Source organism: Micromys minutus (genome assembly GCF_963924665.1).
Source record: "Micromys minutus genome assembly, chromosome: 30".
NCBI classification, from domain to species: domain Eukaryota; kingdom Metazoa; phylum Chordata; class Mammalia; order Rodentia; family Muridae; genus Micromys; species Micromys minutus.
The window spans coordinates 23,060,045-23,083,511 of NC_137965.1; positions in this window are offsets into that span (position 1 = coordinate 23,060,045).

The following is a 23,467-nucleotide window of genomic DNA, read 5'->3' on the forward strand; positions in this document are numbered from 1 at the left end:
CCAATTTAACTCTAATTAAACACACACAAAGAACACATAAAAGTCACACATGGTCTTGGTGGGAATAAGGTACATTTCAGTAGGTCTGGGGATAAGAGAGGAATTGGGGATAAAATGATCAAAATTTATTATTTACATGTGTAAAACTGTCATGGGAGGGGGAAAGCTGTAGCATTTGGGGCTTGGCTTGTTGGTCTCACTTAAAAAGCCTTCGCTCCTCTGGGTCCTTCTAAAGATTAGCTCCTTACACTTACAGAACTTCACCCCCACAACCCGGGATCTTGCTGCCTTCCCAAATGTCAGAGGAAAACAAAAGAAAATACACATGGGGCTTGGAGAGATGGCTCAGCACTTAAGGCCTTACTATCCCCGCAGAGGACCCAGGCTCAGTTCCTAGCACCCACATTGTGGTTCACAACCACCATAATTCCAGTTCCAGGGCATCAGATAGTCTCTTCTGCCCTCCTGGGACACCGGACATTTATACAGTACATATAAAACCAGACAAAGCATTCATACACAGAAAACAAAAATAAGGAAAACCTTAAGAAAATACAAATGTCCAAAAAAATTTACAGGAAGTATATAAAACTTAGTGTAATATTTTAATAATGGCATTGTTTTAACCTGTAAAGAGAACACAACATACACAATTTTATATGAGAAACTAGATTGAACATAATGTGGGATTTCGTATGGGAAGAGATCCCCTTTCTGCACCAGCTGTAGGATGAGCTCAGAACATAAATCTGCCCAAACCGATCTGAAAATACCAAACTCTCTGCTGAGGATGTTTTTATAAACAGACATCAGGATTAGAATAGTAAAGGGGTATGAGTAACCCTCAGCTGAGGGGACGAATGCCTGTCTCTCCAGCCAGATGATCAGCTACAATGACAGCTACCCAAGACTAACCCATCTTGATGGACGGCTTGCCACTGTAACATGTGGACCAAGTTCATCAAACTAGCCATATTTATGGTAGAAATAATCCACCAGGGACAAATTTTTGCCTTCCTTCACCATTCTGATGTATCTTTCTTTTTCCTTCTGCCCCTTTAGATAATAATACAACTCAATGAAGAGCCTGAGACAGGAGCAGAAAATGAGCTAAGAACTGTGTGAGTCTCTGAAGTCAAGAAAAATGGCTCCATCATCCACAATGCCTAAGACACAGCCTGAAGATAAATCACCAGACAGTGAAACCTTACTGTCTCTTGTTCAGTATCCTATGGCTACAAATGTGCACTGCGTCTGATGGATATATTCAGGGGGACTTTTTGGGATAAAGAGAATGGTGTAAGTTAGCACTTCCCTGGCAGAAATATGATCAAGGGTGTGCGTGCCTGCATCCTTTTGTCTCTGAGCGTAGCTCATGCCCACATCCCTGGAGGGCACACACAGCCCTGTGGGTTTTGCTTCTGGGCCCTTGGTGCTCTTGAGGAGTTACTTTAGAAAGACAAATGGCTAATTCTCCCCAGCCAAATGCTGCACATTTCATGATTAAAGACAAGTTTCTCCGGACCAGGTTTCATTTATTTCCACTGCAGTGAAATATGTGTAGATTTATATTTTTTTCTTTTCTTCATAAATAGGAGCAGTTTGTAAAAATGCTGCAGGAATCATCAATGTTAAATCTCCCCCCCCCCATGATTTTGAAAAGGATCTCCCTGTTGCTGTTTCTTTCTTTAAAGAAAAGAAGTAAAACACAAGCAAGCCACTATCTAATGATTTCATGACAAAGTCTATACAATTGTGCCATTTAAAATGTGAAGTAAGTAGAATTTAGTGTGTCCGCTCAATCCAGCCGGAGGAAAATTCATGGTTGCCGAAAGGTAACATGGGAAACACATGCATTATTAACCATCCCACACAGCTCAGTCTGAATCAGGTGGCTTGCAGCCAGTGTCCAAGTTGTATCTGTTCCAAGTCATGTAAATCTGCTATGCACTGTAAAAGTTATTTGGATAATTCATCTTTCTCACCCATTTCACCAGTGTCTACCATTGGTGTGTAACACCTAGGAGCTGAAAAATTCAGTAGAAAGGGGCAGGGGACCCTGATGCCAGGGATGGCTATGACAGCAGCCACCACAATGGACAAATTCTTGGCTGGTCCCCTTTAGCAGAACCCACACAGAAGGTCTTTCTTGCCACTTAAAATTTAGCAGCAATTATAAGACCCTATAGGACAGTGCTTCCAAGCATCAGTTACCAGAGTGTTGGGGCTTCTTGGGTAACTCCTTCCTCCCTCCCTCACTTGTCTCTGATAAGATGCCTGCCACTTGTGAATTGACTGTTTTCTGAGGCCCACTGGGAGGAACCAATGCCTTAGCAGAGACCTACCAGGACCTTTAGGGACTAAGAATCAAGGACAATGCTTAGAAGCAAGATGCAAGAGCCCCCATATGAGAGAAGGTGTATACACCCTGGGCACACCTCTTCAGCACAGCCTGTTGAAGACTCAAAGCCAGAGGCCCTCAGGAATCATCAGATCCCTCCCTGGTACCTCCCTGGGCACAGTCTCTGTGGAGTAGCTGGGTAAAGGGCAAACTGTGCCACATAATTCTGCACCAGTAGACGAGCCACGTAATAGACACACACAGCCTGCATGAGGTGGTGTATGTGATGGTCAGCCGACTACTTGCCAGGAAGAGCTTCTTCAGCAGATGCTGAAGCCTCTGCAACTTCAAAGGAAATTTCCCAGACTGCGGGAAATGAAAGCCTATATAATTGAGAGTCTAAGATATTTTGATATGGTAGACAAGCAAGGATGACACCTCCTTCCCCACTTCTGGGACGAAGCCTTCACTGGAGTGTCTTCCTCCAGCCATGGACATGGAACACAGTTCTGCACAGTAACGACACGAACATGCTAAAGAGCACTAACCCGTGAGGGCAACACTGGCAAGCATGGAGTCTTCAAGTCAGACAGGCACTATAGTACACACACACACACACACACACACACATACACACACACACATGCACGCACATACACACACACCAAACACAAATCATACCCACTCCCATATATCCACACAACACACATCTCACAGATCATATACACATATACACACATATACCATACACACACACATACATGCGCACACAGACACCATACATACCATATCTACTCCTATATATCCACCATATGCACATCTCACAGATCCCATACACACACATATACACAGACATATATATACATATTACATTTACCATTCACACATATGCACCACATATACCACACATACACATATATACACTACACTTACCACTAACACACATAACACACACACACATTCTCACACACACATACACATACACCTGGGCCAGAAGTATTTGGCTTTTGTTAAAAGCATTAGTTAGACATTTGGCTGAGGAATTTCTAAGCAAAGTATGGATTTAATTATTGCTTATCCCAGATGCAAGAGGAGAGAGGTGAACTGAATGAATTATTAATCAAAACTTAACCAGAACTTGAAGATTAGGATAATTATCTACTTATTCATATATGTCTGTGCATATATTTACAGATACATATATACACTGTGTACACATATATTTATATATTTTATAATATATATATTTCAATATAAATACATGTGTAAATAGTATAAGCCGACAGATTTTTTGGCTCCTGTCATAAACAGAAGCAAGAAACATACATATCATGTGAGAGAGATTTCATTAACAATTTCCCAGCTTCCTTAGAGCAGTGCCCCATTAGTCAGTCATGTGAGGAGCTGATACAGATCCTCAGCTTTCTCCTTTAAATACCTGTTGTTTGAACAAGTTACTCAATTATCTACACACATTCGATTTATTTCTCTGTCACCATAATGAGTTTGAAGATTAGAAGGGAACATGACATATTGATAGCTACTGATTGTGTTTCCTTAGCTTTATATAGATTTCTGCATCGAGCCCAGAGGAAAAAATGTCCTTTGACGTTAGCATAGAGGCTGTAGAAGCAGGCTGGGTGCCTTTTAAAATGTTCACTGCTCCTATTTGTGGACAGAAAGAGGAAAACAGTAAGTATATGCAGCAGGAAACATCCCCTGTTTCTGTCTTTACATAGATTTTTTTTTCCCTGAAGAATAACAAACCCCCAAAGGCTCCTGTCACCATAGGTGGCCTAGAGCTTCATTGTGGCAGTTTACCTCCATCCCACTGCTAGGAAGCAGCGGGGAACCACCAGAATCACTTCAAAGGATTTAGGTAATCACCATGTTATTCTTCCTCTAGAGTCAATGGACAACTATAATACTTAATCCAATCAGGACATCTTAAAAGGAGAGTAAGAGTTACATGGTTGGCTCATAACACAAGGCACCAGACACTCCCACTTGTGCTTAAGGGGTAGCTGAGGCCTGGTATCAAGTGGAGCAGGAACCTGTGACTTTAGGAAAAAGGAGAGTATTTGGTGGGAGCCAGTCCCCTGCCTCAGTTACTTGAGTTGTTCCCTGTGGGTTACCTCTATGGACATAAGCTCAGCCCACTCCCTACCCTATGACTGATAGTTCAGCTGCTCAGAAAGAGGCTTGAAGGTAAGTTGCAGGTTGCCCTCTGTCGAACACTAGTAGTTAAGTACCATCTCTTGATATTTAACCTCTAGATTAGCCTTACTGCAGTTTGGTGGAGGAACAGAAGATAGCAGTACATTCCTGAACAGCAAAAGCCTTCCTAATGTTTGACTAGAAGATGAACATGGGAAGGAAGCCTCAGGAGACAGCACTCAAGACCTAGATGTCTTAATTAGATCCAGGCTCATTCTAGCTTCATCCCACCCCGTGAGGATGGATCCCATCACCCTCAGAGACTCAGACAATCCCATGGAGCTCTGCTTGATTCATTTCACAAGTAATTCTGGACCACTTATAAAAGAGCAAAGTCTGTCTTACTGCAAAGGGTCACTGGATTGTCCCTCAAAGTACACAAATCATTTGTCACTGGGAGAAGTTTCTCCTGCTTAAGTAATGAGCTATGAAAAGGTACTGTGCTTCAGGGAAGGCCCTGTGGCCCTGCTGACCTAATGTCTCAGCCACACTTCATTGTAGTTCTGGTATGTTAGTTCTGATTGTCAAATCCCTGCCACCACAAAGCTGCCTGGAGAGACTGAGCTATATCTAGAAGGTAGGTTGAAAAAGCAGAATCCAAGTCAGTGTTCTCTGTGACACACTGGGGAACGGCGTGGGTGGGAATGGGATCAGAGCCACAGAAAGTTGCAAGACAAAGCTTTCCGAGGAGTCATTAGCCTGTCTGTGTGAGCAGCAGTGTTGTCTATGGTTGGGAAAACCACCCAGACCTCAGTGACTCCTGAAATCACCATTCCTGCTGATCTGACTTAGTCTGATGCCATGGCTGCCTGAGCTAACTGTGATGGTGGGTATATCATTGAAGCAACCCCACATGGCTGGTTACAGACTGTAAGCTCTCTTCCTGTCCCAGTTCCACTCCCACACTCTCCCATCTCATATCCTGGGCCCCTTTTCCTCCATTGCCCACCTGTCCATCACTGGGTCCTTTTGTGACAGCCTTCCAAAGGCTCTGAATGCTCACAGTATCAACTCTGCCATGTTCTTTATTGAAGAAATCACATCTGATGGGTTCTGATGCAGATTCTTTCCTTAATACACTTGGGCAAATATGAAGGCCATCTTTATCTGCAACTGTGGATATTTAACATATAGTACATGATGTATTTCATCTACTACATAATTATATATAAAATAATAAGTATATTATACAAAATAATTTATAAATTAATAATTGATGTGTTTTATTTTATTAATATCAATTGATACAAATATATAGTGATTGATGTAACTATATTAAATGTGTGCATATAACTACATAAAATAAATATAATATTAAATACATGTATTTAATCATATATATATTTCCACTGACTAAGAGACAAGTATAAAATATGTCACTAAAGCCAGGTATAGAAGGATAGAATTAAAGTCTATTTATCATTTGAAAATAAATTAAAAATGTAAAATAAGCTGCAAGAATGGTACCTGGAACCTACTCTTGGGCTAGAGTGATGGCTTATGATTAACAGCACTTACTGCTTTTCCAGCAGACCTGACCTAAGGTTCCAGTACCCAAGTCAAATGCCTATAAACACCTGTAACTGCAGCTCCAGGAAGCCTGTTCTCCTGTGCACACACCCACACACAAACACACACACACATAATTAAAAATAAAGGTCTTTCTCTTGCCAACAATTTAGTCACCTTGACTATGAACATTTTACTAAATTTGTCTCATCCTTGAGAAGAGGAGGAAGAGGGGGATGAGGAGGAAGAAAAGGAAAAGAAGGAAGAGACCAGTAATTGGTAGTAGATGAAGAGGTCTTAGGGCACTCAGTAGAATCTGATCATAACCAACTCTGCAATATTCTAAGACACTAAATTCTACAATTCCCAGGAATACAACCACATCTCATAAAACTGTATGAAAACTATTGTCCGTAAGCATTGGGTAAACAACTTTCATTACTGACGAAATCACACTGAAGGCTGTGGGCTTCTCTTTGTCCCAGGGATCTGTTGAAAATGCCATAGAAACTGAACCCACAGAGCCCAAACAAATGAGGACATCTGAGCTCTGCTTCAAGAACTGGGGACTGGCTATAATTCAGCCCCATATGAGTATGTCTTTGAGACAAGATATCAGCTGAATTCAGAATCCTTCAAAAGGACAAGTTATTTGGAAGGTAAAGAAAATCTGGACATCAGCCAAAGCAGGCAGACAGATGGGTAGGAAGGACTGGTAGAATGGGCTGCGGCCGGATGAGCTCTGGTGACATAGGTGTGCACACATAAGGGACAACAAAATCAGGCAGCAACAGAGTGGGTCGGGTTCGATTTGGTGTGATGGGTACAGCACAGAGGTAGATTTGCAAGTGTCAACAGAAAAATAGAGACATTGAACCTTGGTGGATAAGCAAAACAAAGCAAGGGACACAAACTCACTGAGCAAGCCACTTGCTCTATCAGCATTTCTCAGGCAAAACTGGTTTTCTTCATATGAAATATGTTAAAATTTGCACTCTTATATCAAGTAACATTGACTGGTATTATATTCCAAAAATTATTAGTGCCAATAACCTTAGAAACTAGACAATAATTGTCATCTTTTGGAAGGTTTTAGGTAAAATTTGAACAGCTTCTTCACTGCTACTACAACTGTGCTTATTTTTCACATTATTGAAATGGAAATAAATGTTGGGTAGTGTTCAGAGTGCAGGAGTGGATTAGATTAGTTTCCCCCTCCTGTGGAGACCAGGAGAAACCCTACTTTCAGGAGAAATGGCTCTACTTAGAAATGAACAGACTCAGTCTTGTCTGACTTAGTTTCTCTCCATTAAGCAGAATTTCTTCCTATAAGTACACAGTTCCTTTCTGAAGAACCTCAGGGTTGTCCTGGCGTTCAAACCAAGGAAGTCACCAGTGTAACCACTGAATTTTTAATGAAAAGGTTATCATCCAGAGCTCATCACTTTCCTCAGTGAGTATATTAAACATGGGAGAAAAAATGAATCGCCAACTTCTCATTGAGTGTTTAGAAAGAGCATCTTTGTATTGGTCAGTGGACTTCCTGTTCTTCCACAGCTTGTGTTTTACCTCCCCCCACCCCCACCCCCAGCTGTCTTCCTCACTCTCCCTTCTCCTCTTGCTAAGTCTCCCAGACATCTTTCTGTGCTGCTGACTCTAGAAGCTCTGTCTGGATTGTGCCACTGAGTCAGGCTGCTTCAACCATCATTCCACGGGGCATACCAAAGCAAACAATTTCCTCAGTGAGTATATTAAACATGGGGGAAAAAATGAATCGCCAACTTCTCATTGAGTGTTTAGAAAGAGCATCTTTGTATTGGTCAGTGGACTTCCTGTTCTTCCACAGCTTGTGTTTTACCTCCCCCCACCCCCACCCCCAGCTGTCTTCCTCACTCTCCCTTCTCCTCTTGCTAAGTCTCCCAGACATCTTTCTGTGCTGCTGACTCTAGAAGCTCTGTCTGGACTGTGCCACTGAGTCAGGCTGCTTCAACCATCATTCCACGGGGCATACCAAAGCAAACAATTACAGCTCAATTTTAATAACATTTTTTGGCTTCATCCAATTATAAAACACACTCGATAGCTGCTTTAAAATTAAACTGAAAAATCTCACATGACATATCTAGCATTCATTAATTAAGAGGAACTTATGGGTTGACTTGGGAGAGCTAAGATGCCAAAAAAAAAGTTTCAGCTTATAAATGAAATCTATTTTCAAATTAGGGAAAGCGGGACAGAAAATGATAGACTAGAGGAAGCAGGGGGAGAGAATCAGGAGTCACTCGGTGAAAGCCTGCAGCATAGAAATTTCTAAAAAACAATGAATGCAGAATCGGCATTTATGACTCAAACTTGCAAAGAAGACTCAACATTGGGCAGGGCAATCAGGGGTCACAGGGACCCTCCAGACAGGACAAAAATATGGGGTTCAGGATGGGCTTTGTTGCTCAGGGTGCATGGCTTTGTCTTATCCACATTGTGTATAAGAATTCTTATTTTTCCCCTAATAACTAAGGCAGGTTGACTGTTGATGTTAATAGACACTTGACACACAGCAACTCTGAAAATATTCTCCTAACAAGGACTCAGTAAGGTTAAATATGAAATAAGGTAACACATTTATTGCATTTAGGAAAATAGTATATCTACTTTACAAAATGAAACCAATTGTTGTGTTCCTAGTGTCCTCTACAAGATGAGCTATCCAGGGGCTGGAGGGGTGGCTCAGCAGTTAAGAGCCCTTGCTGCTTTTATAGAGGACTTGGGTTCAATTCCCAGATCACATGACCCACAGTATCTGGGCATCTGACACCTCCTGCTGACCTCTATAGGTCAGGTATGTGGTTCACTGACACCCATGCAGGCAAAGATTCACACACATAAAATGAAATAAATCTAAAACAATTAAGTTTAGATATCAAAATATTTATTGTCCAGTTGTAGTAAATGAAGTATCCTTCCTCTTCTTCCTCTTCTTTCTTTTCCTCCTCTCCCTCCTTCTCTTCCCTCTCCTTCTCTTTCCCCTCTTCTTCCTCCTTTCTCCACCTCTTTCTCCTTTTATTCCCCCTCTACCTCCTCCTCCTCTTTATTCTCACCAATTTCTCATTTTATCTTCACAGTGATCCAGCCAGCAGGCCCCTGTCCAGCATCACAGGGAAGGGGAGAAAAATGAGGGAGGATTCTTTCTCTCCCTGTTACTCATCTCAGAGTGGTGAATCTGGGCTGACAGCTCACATCTGGAGTTCATCCTGATGTCTTATCTTGTCTCTATGGAGTCCACAGCTCCGTCCTTTTCTGATCTCTGGGAGACACCAATTGCATCTTGCTAAACAATTTTTGTTTCTGTAAATACCACCAGCTGGCCCATCTGAACTAAAGCACCTCGAGACCATCACAAGATGCTCAGTAGGGCTGCCTGTAATATACAGGCCTTTATACCTTAACTTGCGAACCTTCCACTTCTGAGGCCAGGTACTGGTGGAGTCATCTCAGGACATACTGGCTCTCCGCTACAAGATGGGGAATGTTCACCACTCAGCATGTATAGTGTTGCTGTACTGTGGAGAGTGTGGGCCCTTCCTGCTGTGTCCCACCAGGCTTTAGGTTTTATCACCTGGCTGGCAGTGCTGTTGCCCACGGAGGAGTTCATCTGCCTTTCCATGTCTGTTGCCTCCCTACACTTTTATTGATTCTGTTCTATTCTTTATTTCCCCAATGAGCCCAGTTTCATCGAAATTGATGTCTTTCGAAGAGTAGCCATTCGTCTCAAACTCCCCTTCAATGCTGCCAGAAAAGTATCAACAGCTTCTTCATTAGCAGTCTCTCCCGTCTCTTTCTACATATTTTCTGTCTCTCTTAGCCATGTATGTGAACAGACACTGTGTCAATGAAACTCTTATGAGAACAATATTGAACTGAGGCTGGCTTTCAGGTTCAGAGGTTCAGTCCACTATCATCAAAGTGGGAGCATGGCAGCATCCAGGCAGGCATGGTGCAGGAGGTGCTGAGAGTTCTACATCTTCATTTGAAGGCTGCTAAGAGAATACTGGCTTCCAGGCAGCTAGGATGAGGGTCTTAAGGCCCATGCCCACAGTGACACACCTACTCCAAAAAGGCCACACCTCCAAATAATGCCACTCCCTCTGCCAACAAAAACCATCACAGATGGTTTCTACACAAGCTTCAGTCTTTATCTTACAGAGCTTTTGTTAATTGAGTATATCTCATGATGCAGAAAAAAAATCTATTTTTATTGTAATCATAACATTGGGCAAATTGGGAGAAATCAGTATATAATGCAATGGAAATTAAAAACACCAACAGAGAAACAACTTCCTTAAATGTCTAACTTGCTTTTAATTAATTTTTTCCTCTAGTTACCAAGTTTTGGAAAAGCAGAGCAAAATCTTACATGCCCAGAAATAACATCTGCATTAGTGACAGCCACTCTTGATTAGCAGTTCAATGGATTTTAGAATCACAATGAAAATAAATCTGTGTACATGCCTTTGAGGGATTAGTCTATACTGGGTTTACTGTGGTAGGCAGCCCCAGTCTTAACATAGGTGCAATTATTCCCGGGGCTGTGGTCCAAGATTGAATAAAAGGATGAGAAGGAGTTAGCGTTAACATTCATCCCTTTCACTGCAGTCAAAGAGCTGGAACTGGCAGACCAGCACAGCCAGGTTGGACTGTTACCTCTAGGATCTGTGAGCCAAAACAGACCCTCTCTTCCTTGAGTTATTATTATTGTCCAGAACTTTGTAACAGGAAAGGCACAGAATAGCTAATACAGAGCTAGTTAGGGAAATTCCCAGATGTAGACAGAAGAGATTTAATAGAAATATCCATCAAATGCAGTGAATAAAGTTATTTGGATGCTGCTTTATATTAAATCAAGTACAAAATTACATTTTGAAAAAATTTGCTAAATATCTATAAGACATATTGATAGGTTAGTTTGAGAGGCAAATTTAGTTGAATGCAATTGAATATATATATATATATATATATATATATATATATATATATATATATATATATAAAATGATTAACAAATTATTTTAAAAATACCTTGACAAAGGAGAGTCCATTCAGTGAGGCTCATACACATATGTGGGGCAAGTGGACAGAGGATCTGGTAAGGCTGAGCAGGCTCAGACCCCAGGGAATCTCAGAATTGAGAATGGCAGGCATGGAGCCAGCTCCCTGCCAGACTTCCTGATTTGGAACACGTAACCATGACACCCCACTGAGAAGACCATGACACTTGGTCCTGTAGCATAAAAGCCTGGAATTCTCCAGGTTAATGAGGTATCTAAATAGTCCCAGAGTATTCATCCAATAAACTTCGGTTCCCACGTATTCCTTTCCACAACAGGTATTTAATCCTTGGTTTACCCTGAGTAAGGTCTATACATTCACACCTGCCATCAAATAAAACAGTTTGGACAAGCAAGGGTTATCTCCTTTGTTAAGGATCATCTCAAGGAGGGGTGGGGTAGAAGAAGGTTTTTGTTGTAAAGAGTTACCCCTCAATCTTCCAGAGAAGGCACCCCCTCTTCTAGATCCTCTGTACTCTCCGATGTGCTCTCATAGCTCACTTGAAATCAAACTGGATTCTACACTGATCCTGGGCTCTGCCTTCCCCTTCCCCACCCCTGCTCCCAACTCTCAGCCACACAGAAGACCTGGAATCACAGCATCTCTGTCACAAACACTGCTGATCCTCCCCATGGGAAATATAGACTGGGACTCCAATTATGGACTGTGTTCCGCCCACCCTGAGAAGCTTGCTGGTGGTACTCAGGCATCCCACCAGCAAGGTAAATACATGCTTAACCCTTGTATGACTTTTGGGCTGACCACTCGCGATAACCCATGAACATTGATGCTCCCCATCTCACCAGACATTAATGACTTGTACTTCTTCATCCAAGGGTGAGGCCTCTTGAGAGGTCTGCCCATGTTAACATGTCCGTTTGTCTTATCATTACTCAGCTCACTTTTAGATAGCCATGTTGTTAAGGTTCCTGAGTGGACCTTCCATGGTGTATAGTCAGGGTTTTTTGTTTTGGTTTGGTTTTGGTTTTCTTTGGTTTTTTGTTTGTTTTTATCACAGCGGTACAGAAGAAAGCAACACAGCAACAACAGAATTCCACCAGAGACTGCTTTGAGAATGAACGTGTCCTCTATAAATTTGAGATTTGTAAAACTTATGCTCCTCCTTTAACCTTTATGTTTATACAACATGACACCCCAAAAAAACTGCTTCTCCAAAGGTGAGATGTTCTCATTACACCTGTGTCTAGTTACAGTGTTTGATTTTAAAGTCTGCAGGCTCTCCAGTCAACATTTGACTAACAGCAGGGCCGGTGTCTGAGAACACAGCGGTGACCTTTCCTCCCCTTCATTAATCCTTCTGTAAAGGGCAAGGGAGTGTTCATGAGAGTCCAATCCTGGACCAGCACAGCATCTGAGAACCCAAAAGGCTTTGATTGTAAGCATTTTGTGTGGAACAAAGTGAGAGGAGCCATGGATTTCAGGAGGAAACAAGTGAAGTCAGCCTCCTCACAGGAATGACTGGTATCACTTCACATATTCCAGCAACCATCTATTTAGTCTCTATTCCATAGGATGCCTAAAAGGCCTGACTCTCTGTATGCTGAAGACAGTTGTCTCAATGGACACAGGCAACAGCATTGAAGTCTTTTCCAACTGCTCAGTGGCCTGAGCTTTGATCTTGGGTCAAGTCTGGAAGGGGAGATATTTAGATAAATCTTCATGTTACGATTCTGGGTGTTTCTCTTTGTCTTTTGACAGGCACTGAGATGCTTCTGCTAAAAGGCCTCAGCTCCTCAGTTAGCCCCTTTAGTTTTAACCAAACTGGAAACTCACAGAATCCTGGTATCTCACTTTCCTTGTGCAGCTTTGTCTGTGTTAGTTACCAACTATCTTGTTAGGACCAAATATCAATCAAAACACAATATACGGGAAGAAAGGTTTGACTTATGTTTTGAGAGAGTTTACACATTGTGCTGGGTGACGCATGGTGCAGTTTATGCTAAGAGTATGAGGGGCAGAGATACCTCACCTCTCAGTAGACAAGCAAGCTGGTACTCACTTAGCTATATACTGTTTTGTTTTAAACTCTGCCTAGGTCTCCAGCTTGCATTTATGGTGAGTCTACCTTTCTAAGTGAAACCTTCCTGGAAAAGTCTTCAAATAACCCTATTAAAAAATGGGATACAGAGCTAAACAAATCTTTTTCAGTTGAGGAACACCGAATGGCCGAAAAACATCTGAGGAAGTGCTCGACATCCTTAGCCATCAGGGAAATGCAAATCAAAACAACTCTAAGATTCCACCTCACACCAGTCAGATTGGCCAAGATCCAAAACTCAGATGACAGCAGATGCTGGCGAGGCTGCGGAGAAATAGGAACACTTCTCCACTGTTGGTGGGGTTGCAAGCTAATACAACCACTCTGGAAATCTGTCTGGCGATACCTCAGAAAATTGGATATAGTACTACCTGAAGACCCAGCTATTCCACTTCTGGGCATATACCCCAGAGACACTTTAATACACAACAAAGATATATGCACCACAATGTTCATAGCGGCTCTATTTATAATAGCCAGAAGCTGGAAGGAACCCAGATGTCCTTCAGAAGACGAATGGATACAAAAATTGTGGTACATATACACAATGGAATACTACTCAGCCACCAGAAACAATGACTTAACCAAATTCTTAAGAAAATGGCTGCATCTAGAGAAGATCATCCTAAGTGAGATAACCCAGTCACAAAAGAACAGACATAATATGCAGTCACTGATAGTGGGATGCTAACCCCAGAGGCTTGCACTCCCCCAGAAACAACTCACAGACTGTATGAAGTCCAAGAAATAAAGAAAACAAAAACTATACATATATTCACAAAACAAGAAGACTTTGACTATTTCCATGTTGCGTTTTGTTTTGCATGTACTTTACGCTTATTGCAACTAGTACGTTTTCAATGCATACTGTCAAGCCCTTGAAAAAAATCAAGTACTGACTAAAAAAACATATTCACATGGTTTTATGTAAAATTTATTTTAATGTCTGAAAAAACAGTACTGACAAAAATGTATAATTTTAAGCAAAAAATGTTTAAAATCTTTAAAAAAAATAATAAGCTGTTAGTCTTTTGTGTAGATGGAAATATCTCAACACTTCTTGTTATGATTAATAATTTGAGTCTTGTTTGTAACAGATAAGAGACCAATGTATTTTCCATGTATTTTCATGTTAAAAAGAAATAAATCTTGTTTTGAAGACAAAAAAAAAAAAAAATTCACTTAAAAGAAGCTTACCTGACCAAAAAAAAAAAAAAAAAAAAATCTTCGCAAAGGTGTGTCTCCTAGGTAATTCCAAGTCTGGTCAGGTTGACAATTGGCTACTCTACTTTGGGTCACATGCTTACCTTTGCATGTGTGCATGCCAATTACTCAAGAGAAGTCTACCTTGCAAAGGACAAGACACGATTTATAACATTTCCCTTCAAAGAGAAGGCAAAATCTCAGGAATGGTGCTGCCACCTCTCTGTGAGCTTTGTACAGTCATGTTTCAGATCTCCAAAGGTACTTCAGTGACTCTAGTCAATGTCCTGTACTTTCAGTGTCCTCCTGCTACTGAAGAACACAGCACTCCTCAGACAGAGGCAACTGGCTCTGACAGTGAAGCTTCATGCCTGTCTTAGTTAGGGTTCCTATTGCTGCGATGAAACACCATGACCAAAAACAAGTTGCAGAAGAAAGGTGTATTAGTTAGGGTTCTCTAGAGTCACAGAACTTATGAATAGTCTCTATATAGCAAGGTATTTATTGGTGACTTACAGTCTGTAGTCAAATCCCTTAACAATGCCCGGCAGCAGATGTGAAGTTCAAGGATCTAGCAGATGCTCAGTCCCACAGGACAAGCAGGCAAAGCCCCAGAAGGCAGGCAGGCCAAGAGAAAGCCTTCCTTGTTCCGATGTTCTTATGTAGTCTCCAACTGAAGGTGTGTCCCAGATTAAAGGTGTGTGCCACCACACCTGGATCTGGGACTTGCTTGTCCCAGACAACCTTGAGCTCAGTGATCTCCTTTCCTTAGTTTCCTAAGATTCTTAGCTTCTATGCCTCAAGATCGAGACCAAAGGTGGGCCTCCCAATTCTGGATTGTGGTTCATTCCAGATATGGTCAAGTTGACAACCAGAAATAGCCACTACAAAAGGGTTTATTTTGTTCTCAGTTCCATATAACAGTTCATTATATAAGGCAGTGGTGGGCAGAAACTCATGCAGAGCAGTATCCTGGAGGCAGGAACTGATATAGAGGCCAGAGAGGAGTGCAGCTTACTGGCTTGGTTCTCATAATTTGCTCAGTCTTCTTTCTTATAGAACCTAGGAACAATATATGTGTATATATGCACATATATAGATATTTGTATAATAAAGGGAAATAACCCCAACAGCAGGTCTGGATTGATGCTCAAAGATTAAGAGGACTTTCTGCCCTTACACAGGACAAGATTCAGTTCCCAGAACTTACACTGAGTAGCTCACAACTGCCTGTAACTCCAGCCCAGCTCCTGAGGATCTAGTCTCCTCCTCTGGCCACTAAAGTTACTTATACTTACACACATATGCATGGGAATACACACAGAAAATGAAAAATAAAATAAGATTTAAAACCTATTAACTGTCTAAAAATATTTTTGTTTTCTTCATCTGCTAGCAGTCACTAAAGGTCTATTTCTAGAAAGACCTGGACCATCACCCAGAACAAACTTTCTCGAGGTGTTTTCTAATTATCTGATATTGAAATTGAGAAAAATCCAACAGTTCATGCGCTATGTTTCTATCACATGTGCTTTTATCACAGGACCTTGTCAGATCACTCCTCATTTAATTTGATCATGCTTGTATTTCACCCTTCTCTAAACTTAGATTATTTTATTTCTATTACTTCATTCCACATTGTTTATTCTGGTATATTTTCCAAGGACATTCTTTCAAATATTTTTCTAACATATATATGGGTAGAGAAGGAGAGAAACATATAGAGACAGAGGAACAGAGACGGAACAGCAAAAAACTAAAACAAATCATGAATTTGATCTGAATTAATATATCCATGTATTCCATAAACAATCAGTGCACAGATCATACTAGAAAGACATTTATTCTTCCTCAATTATTCTATAAGGCTTCCAACTGTGACAAACTCATGCCAAAACATAACTGGGTGGGTCTTCCCACTCCTGGGATCCCAGGGCTTGCTAGGAGGAGACCAGAGGATGTGGAGTTAAAAGACAGCCTGAGCCACATAGCAAGATTGTGCCTCTAAATAAATAAATAATAAATAACTAAATTTTTTAAAGAGTTCAAGTGAACAAAGTAACGATAATGGGGGCAGGGGATCAATGAAATGAGAAGGGTCCTAATAGATACTGATGAGAAAGAATCACATTCATGGAAAGTCTGTGACATTCTGGGTCAACACATATACATTTTTATCCTGAGAAAAATAGCCAACACTAAATATTATCTAACTGCCCACAATACCCCCTTTGAAGATGACCTCTTTGTTTCCCCCCCAAACATTTGCACAAAATAAACCAATTTTATAAGATTATATGTTGACTAAGGATTTTCCAAATGTTAATAGAAGATTCCTTCCAAGAATTGTGTTAAGAATAATATCAATGTTGACTGAGTTGTAAGTGAGGGGATACTTGATGACCCATTTTAATTTCTCAGGGATAAAAACTCACTGTAGAGTGTTTGCAAGAGTTTGCAAGTACACATGCCATGAGCTTGTTCTCCTGTCTCACTCTTCAGCAATGTTTGTGAAGCCTCAGTTTCTAAGCTAATGCCAGGATTGTATGCACTGTCTCTCTGTGTGACAGGATTGAGTACGCTGTCTCTCTCCATTTGGTAATCTCTGTACAGATCCCATGTCCCTGTCTTGTCATCTTCACCTGTACAATTTACAATTGCCTGAGAGGCACTTTGGAGGAATCCCTTCTGGGCTTGGCCTAGCTGATATATCACCTAATCCACGTGCTACCCTGTCCATGGCTGTGGCCACGTCTCTGCCAGCTACCACATTAGCCACTCCACTGATCGCAGATAAAAATATTGCTCCTTGGCTCTGTGGATAAGCATTTTCTGTGTCTGCAGGTTGTCTGTTTCTTTTTGCACAAAATGCCTCTTAAATTTCAATAATTAAATTGTAAAACCTTTAAAATAGAGAGCATCAACACTCCGTTTCCTAGAGTCTGCAGGGATTCTCAAGGAAACGGTACTTTGAAAGCATATTTTTGTATGTTCCAAGGAAACAAGGTAAAGCACTGGAGTCAACCCGTTTCAGAGGTCAGAGGTCACTTATCTAACACGTTCCTAAGATATCTTAATTTTTGAGAATTAAGAAAAAGCTTGTGCTTCATATCTTATTTATGTCGATGGGAGTGATCATGCTGTCAAATCTGCACCATTATAGTGTTTTGTGTTTATATTTTAACACCGAAACCCATTACAATGTTACATATCCCCTGCCATTTTTCTAATATAACTAGGACATAGTGGTTTAAAATGTAAAGAATGCTCAGACATGTCCCCTTGATCATGTCATGCCTGCCATCGCTGCCGTGCCCTCAGCAACAAAACAAATAGATAAATCACCGTTATATGCACAATTGACAGAGAAATGACTTTGCAAGTGTCTATTTGGTGACAGTTTGCATTCCTGTCCAGCCCAAATACAGTTCCCCATCTGTCACACCCTGTTTGGTACCAATCCCAGGGGACACAGCATCAGTGGGGAACAGATGTAAAGAGGAAGATATCTGCAGATGATACTTCTACACCGAGGAGAGGAGTTTGGGAATGGGCAGGCAGAATAGTAAAACAGTATCTAAAAGACATCACATGAGTCAGCTTTACTGTGGAAGATACACACAGTCAGCAAATAAGAACACATAAAGAGGGAGCTTAATACACACAGAAGAGGTGGAGACTTTAAAACAAGTCAGAGATGAGACAATGATGACACCTGAGAGGTTATGGATTTCAGAAAAAAAATCCCAAGAGGGAACCAAAGACGTGAAATCTGAGAGAAAGGAGGGTGAGGCTAGCAAACATCTGTAGCTGAGGGTAGACCTGGATGGTCTGTTTTCTGCAGCACAGCTAAATTAAAGTTTGCTCTCATTACCCCTAGCCTTTATTTATTTATTTTTTTATGAGGTGATTGAAGGGTAGGAAGTCCAAGGATGTAACAATAGTGTTAGTTCTTGAACAGAAGGAAGAGACTACAGTATGAACTGACATATGGGAACACAGAGAATCATATGAGGTACTCATGGCTATGAACACAACTGGATTCCATGGTCATAGAATTGTATTTTGGGCACAGGTGCCATACATAGATGGGTAATTATGACTTTAAAAGGCATGAGTTATAAACCAAAACCCAATGTAAGACACTTCCCTAGAAATTGTCAGCCAGGAAGGTCCCAGACGTTCCCCCAAATTATACAAGTTATGGTATTGCCCTTGATTCCCCATTAGAACTAGATGCTAAGACTCTGAAGCTAAATGCATTTGCGTCTGCAATGCTGGAGCCAAACTAGAAGCTTCTCTGCTAGTGGACATTAAAATGCTGAAGTTGCTACACGGTAACTAAGAGAGACAAGTCTGCTATGTTCTTTCACACCTTTGGGTCTTGAATGCTACAACGCTAGCTTTTCAGGAAGAAGTCCTTACTGGTGCAATGTGGCACAGCTATTGTGGAGTAAAAACCTGGTTTCTGATTGCATCTGAGTCTTGCGGATTAGGAGGAAGTTGATGTTCATTATTGTAGATATGGTCAAAGGCTCATAGCTGGAGAGGTCATGGAAACTAAAGCTGAAAATACTCTTATTGTTTTATAAATACATATGTTGGCACACTACTTTCCAAATATTTCTTCCCAATCAGTTAGCATGACCTCCAGCCTCAATGAGAGAAGCTTCTTTTGGCTGAGAATGGGAGTCAATGCTAAGACTAATAGCTGGTCATGGTTCTGCTAACAAATGACCATGGAAGGCTCAGGGTTATACAGAGCATGCTTATCCCCTCTTCCAAGATTCTGGAAAAGTCATGAAGGTGGTCACTGAAATATAAGAGCTGTACAATAGAAACAAAGGCTGTACATGAAAGTTTTAATTAAGCATGCTATTACTGTGGCACTTATGAACCAACAGTAGCTGGGTCTCTCATGCCTATGCCTCACACAAGACTGGGCCTATAAACATTTAGTCATAGATGGGAGAGGAGCTCATAAGGCCATACCACACCCAAAGAAGCTAATGGCAATGCAGGGCTGCTAGAGGAGGGAAAGTCAGTGGTTGACTTCGGTGCTGTAGCCACCAGGGACTGCCTGTCTCAAGCAGATAGCATCATACACATGCCCATGAGTGGCCCTGATTAAAACTAGTGGTTTAGAAAATTAAAACAAAAAGACATGAAGTACAATGGAGATTTGACGGAAGGATTGGTGTGGGTAGGAGGAGGGTAAGAAAGGGCAGAGAGATTAGTTTGACCAGAATGCACATGTATGTTGAAAACATTAAAAACCAATATTTAGTGGCATGCAAGCCTAGGTATGGGATTGGCAGTTATATAAGGCAACATTGATGTTACAACAGAGATCTGTTCGAGAGTTACTGAACAAGAAGAAAGAGAAGATGCAGATTTAAATGGAATGATAATTTATCTAGTCTGACAGGATTTGGAAATCTACAGAGAAACCCAACTCTCCAGGTGGCAGTGAAGGTGACTGTTTTCTAGAACTCGTGGAATATAGAGAGAATATAGAAGGGATCTGTTTCCATGACTGGGTTATATGATTCACTGGGTAATCCAACAATGGTCATCCTCGTTCTGGTGGCTTCTCAGTCCATGAGCCTGATGCTTCATCACTTCCAACCTGGTTCTGACATTCTGAGGAAGCACGTTTGCCTTCAGTTCATATAAGTAGGGCTGATAATCTGCATTCCAAAGTAAATTGAGGATAATAGTGGCCCATAGTAGCAGATTCAGCAACAGCAAGGACAGGATAGATGCATTTACAAACCAGGAGCAAAAGTAGGCAGGCAAAACGTTGCTTCTGGGCTTCCACTAGACAGCAAATTCCTCTTAGAAATGCCCTCATAGACCTGCCCACAGGATGTCTCTGTAGTTGATTCAGGAGCCAATCAAACTGACAATATTTAACATCAGAACAATGAAGAGAGCAGTTACCCTCTAGGATCTCTGGAGTATAGAAACTCTGACTTACAGAGTTGGAGATACAATACTGGACATGAGAAGTTGGGGCTCTGGGATTCAAGACTTAAGGTCTTACCAAGGGAGACTGAGGAGGAACAGAAGTGGAGATTAGAAAACTGCAGTTGTTGTTAACCTATGCATCTGACTGGGTCACATAATTTCCACAAAGCCCTCTTCTGTTTTTAACTTTGTAATCTTAATTGAAGGGTTCCTAGTGAATCCCTGTTCCTCCTGCTTACTCTTGTATTCTGATACAGTATCTAAGAACCTCATTTAGAAGATAGGCCTCTGGATAAGAAATTACCTTCACTATTTGCTTTGTTTTTAGAACATCTTTGATTTATTTTTGATAATCCCATATTGTGTTCTCTGAGGTGAGAAGACTCGTGGTTAGCCATGGTTAATCCCACTATCGGGCTAGAATCCTGGGATGGAGAATAGAGGCTGAGCAGCAGCTTGCACTCATCACCCTCAGCTTCCTGACTGCAGATGTGCTATGACCAGCTGTGCCTCAGACTCCAGCCACCAGGACTTCCCCACCACGATGGCCTTGTGAGCCCAAATAACCCTCTCTTTCCTTATACTTTTGTCGAGGTATTTTATGATAGTAACAGGAACAAAGACAGGAAGACACGGAAAACCATGTGTAAAACATCCCTTGAAGAACACCAAATTTAATAGTAACTTAAAGGAAGTACCAATCACACCGAAAAATAAGTGACAGTGTATAAAAGCTTAACCCACTTCAAGCTAAACTTGAAGCATGTTTTTCACAGTGGTCTTCCCAGGCAGCCTTGATAAAACTGTTACAATGCTGGATACATAGTGTCTGGACTTGGATATAGAGACCTAAGCGGGAGGAATACATATATCTGCTCTGTATCCAGGACCACCATGGAGACTAGGGCACACTAGGCCTATTTCTGTCTATTTACATGGAAGTGTTTAGTACTATGGTCAACACTCAAGGGAGATACAGAGAAACCACAGATCATGATATCAAGTCACTAGCATATTGTTACAATAGCACATTGTAAAGAAGAATATTTTCTCCCCTTGTCTTCCCATCTCTTTTTAGAACAGAAAGATGGTGTCTTCACCTTCTCAGTGAGAGTACTGTGGCGAGGCTGAGGCTGTATCAGAAAGCCCAGGAAAATGTGAACAAGATAAGGTCCCTGCACTGGTGACCACACACCAGGGGTGAAAGATGCAGAAGTGGGCTCCCTGCAGTGTGAGGAAGCAGAGGTCAAGACTACCTCCTCACTACTCAGCTTAGTGAGACACTTTCCTGGATACAGCAGCCCCATGCCTCAGAAAGCTCAAAAACTGATTTCTTTGAACATCACCCTTTCCAGCATCGAAGCCGGATACGACCTGTCACTGCTGAGCAATGTGGAAACGGGAATAATCACAAATCTGCCTGCAGATGCTGCCCTGTAGCTCCCCCACATAATGCTATTCCCTGTTCTCTCTACCATTCCTTCCTTTTAACCAGAGTTCTTCCTCTAAACTACTTTCTGTCAAAGCTACTTAACCTTCACTTTATTTCCAGAAATGTGGGCTTGTGACTAGGGGCATTCAATCTGCACTGGGCTTTTTCCTCCTTCCCCAACATTAGAGTTTGACAGAAATTTGGGGACAGACTTGAAACTGGCAGGCCAGACTTAGACACACCATATTTCTTTGTTATTTGTGCTTAATACACTGTTGACAACCCCATCTAGTCTGGTTCTTGGCAGTATTTGGGCTCTTGCCCCTTGGCACTGTTCCTTGATTTTTGAACACTCAGAGAATTTATTTAGGAAATTTTTTAAGGGTCCATTTTTAAACCAATGGAGGCAAAATGTACCAGCCAACTCCTTTCTGTTGAGCAGCCAAGAAATATATCTTTGTTGTCCTTAATAATCACAGAAATACACAAGAATTCCAAAGAAGAGAAATAAAACACATTGCAACCTTTAAAGTTTCCAAAGGCATATGTGATCTTACTGTGAAATATTGGGTAGGGTCTGTGGCTTACAGACTCAAGAGACAGGGTCTATGCAAGGGACAGCTTCTATGCAAGCCCATTCTTGCATTTGTTGAGTTTTGTTTTTTAGCTGCTCTGAAACATTCATGGGAAGTTGCTGTCCTGCCTCTTGGATATCGATACCAAGGCTGCAGACACAGTGGTCCCATTCAGAACTTTGTACTACTGAGATGAACATCACTAATACCATGTGGCCATATGTGGACCCATTCCTCCCTGATGGCCTCTCTTTCCTCAGTAGTCACTGTGATTCACGAGTCACCTGATCAACAGAAGTGTAAAGAAAAAAGAAACATAAGCCAAGAGAAAATTCATCAAAGTATAATTGTATTTCATTAGAAATCTATAACACATGCCCCTGATGCATATGTAGCAGAGGACTGCCTCATCTGGCATCAGTGGGAGGGGAGGCACTTCGTCCAGTTGAGGCTTGATGCCTCACCCAGAGAAAGGGGATGCTAGAGGGATGAGGTGGGAGTGGGTGGGTGGGTGGGTGGGAGAGTTCCTTCTTAGAGGCAAAGAGGAGTGGCTGAGAAGGGGCTAATATTTGAAATGTAAATGAATAAAGTAATTGATAATGATGATGATGATGATGATGATGATGATGATAATGATAATAATAATAATAATAATAATAATAATAATAATAATAATAATAATAAAGACATCTACAACATTCAAGAACATTTTCAGCAAACTGTTAGCCTATGCCTGGGCCATCCTCCAGAGACTCAGAGGTTGATACACAAGGCCTGACCCGGACTATGTGCTCAAAGGATCTATGTGATCCTGTCAAGTGTAAATCAGAAAGCTTTGAAAGAGGCAGATGTGGTGGAATGACCCTTAATTCGTGCTCCAGAGGCAGTAGCAAGAGGACTGGCTTGAATTCAAGATCAGCCTGAGCTACACAGTGAGACTGTGTCTCAAAAAACAAGCAACAAAAGTACCTCACAGCGGCCCACTCCCCCCAGAAAACTAAAACCACAAACCAAACAAAAGCTGCTTTGAAATATATATATATATATATATATATATA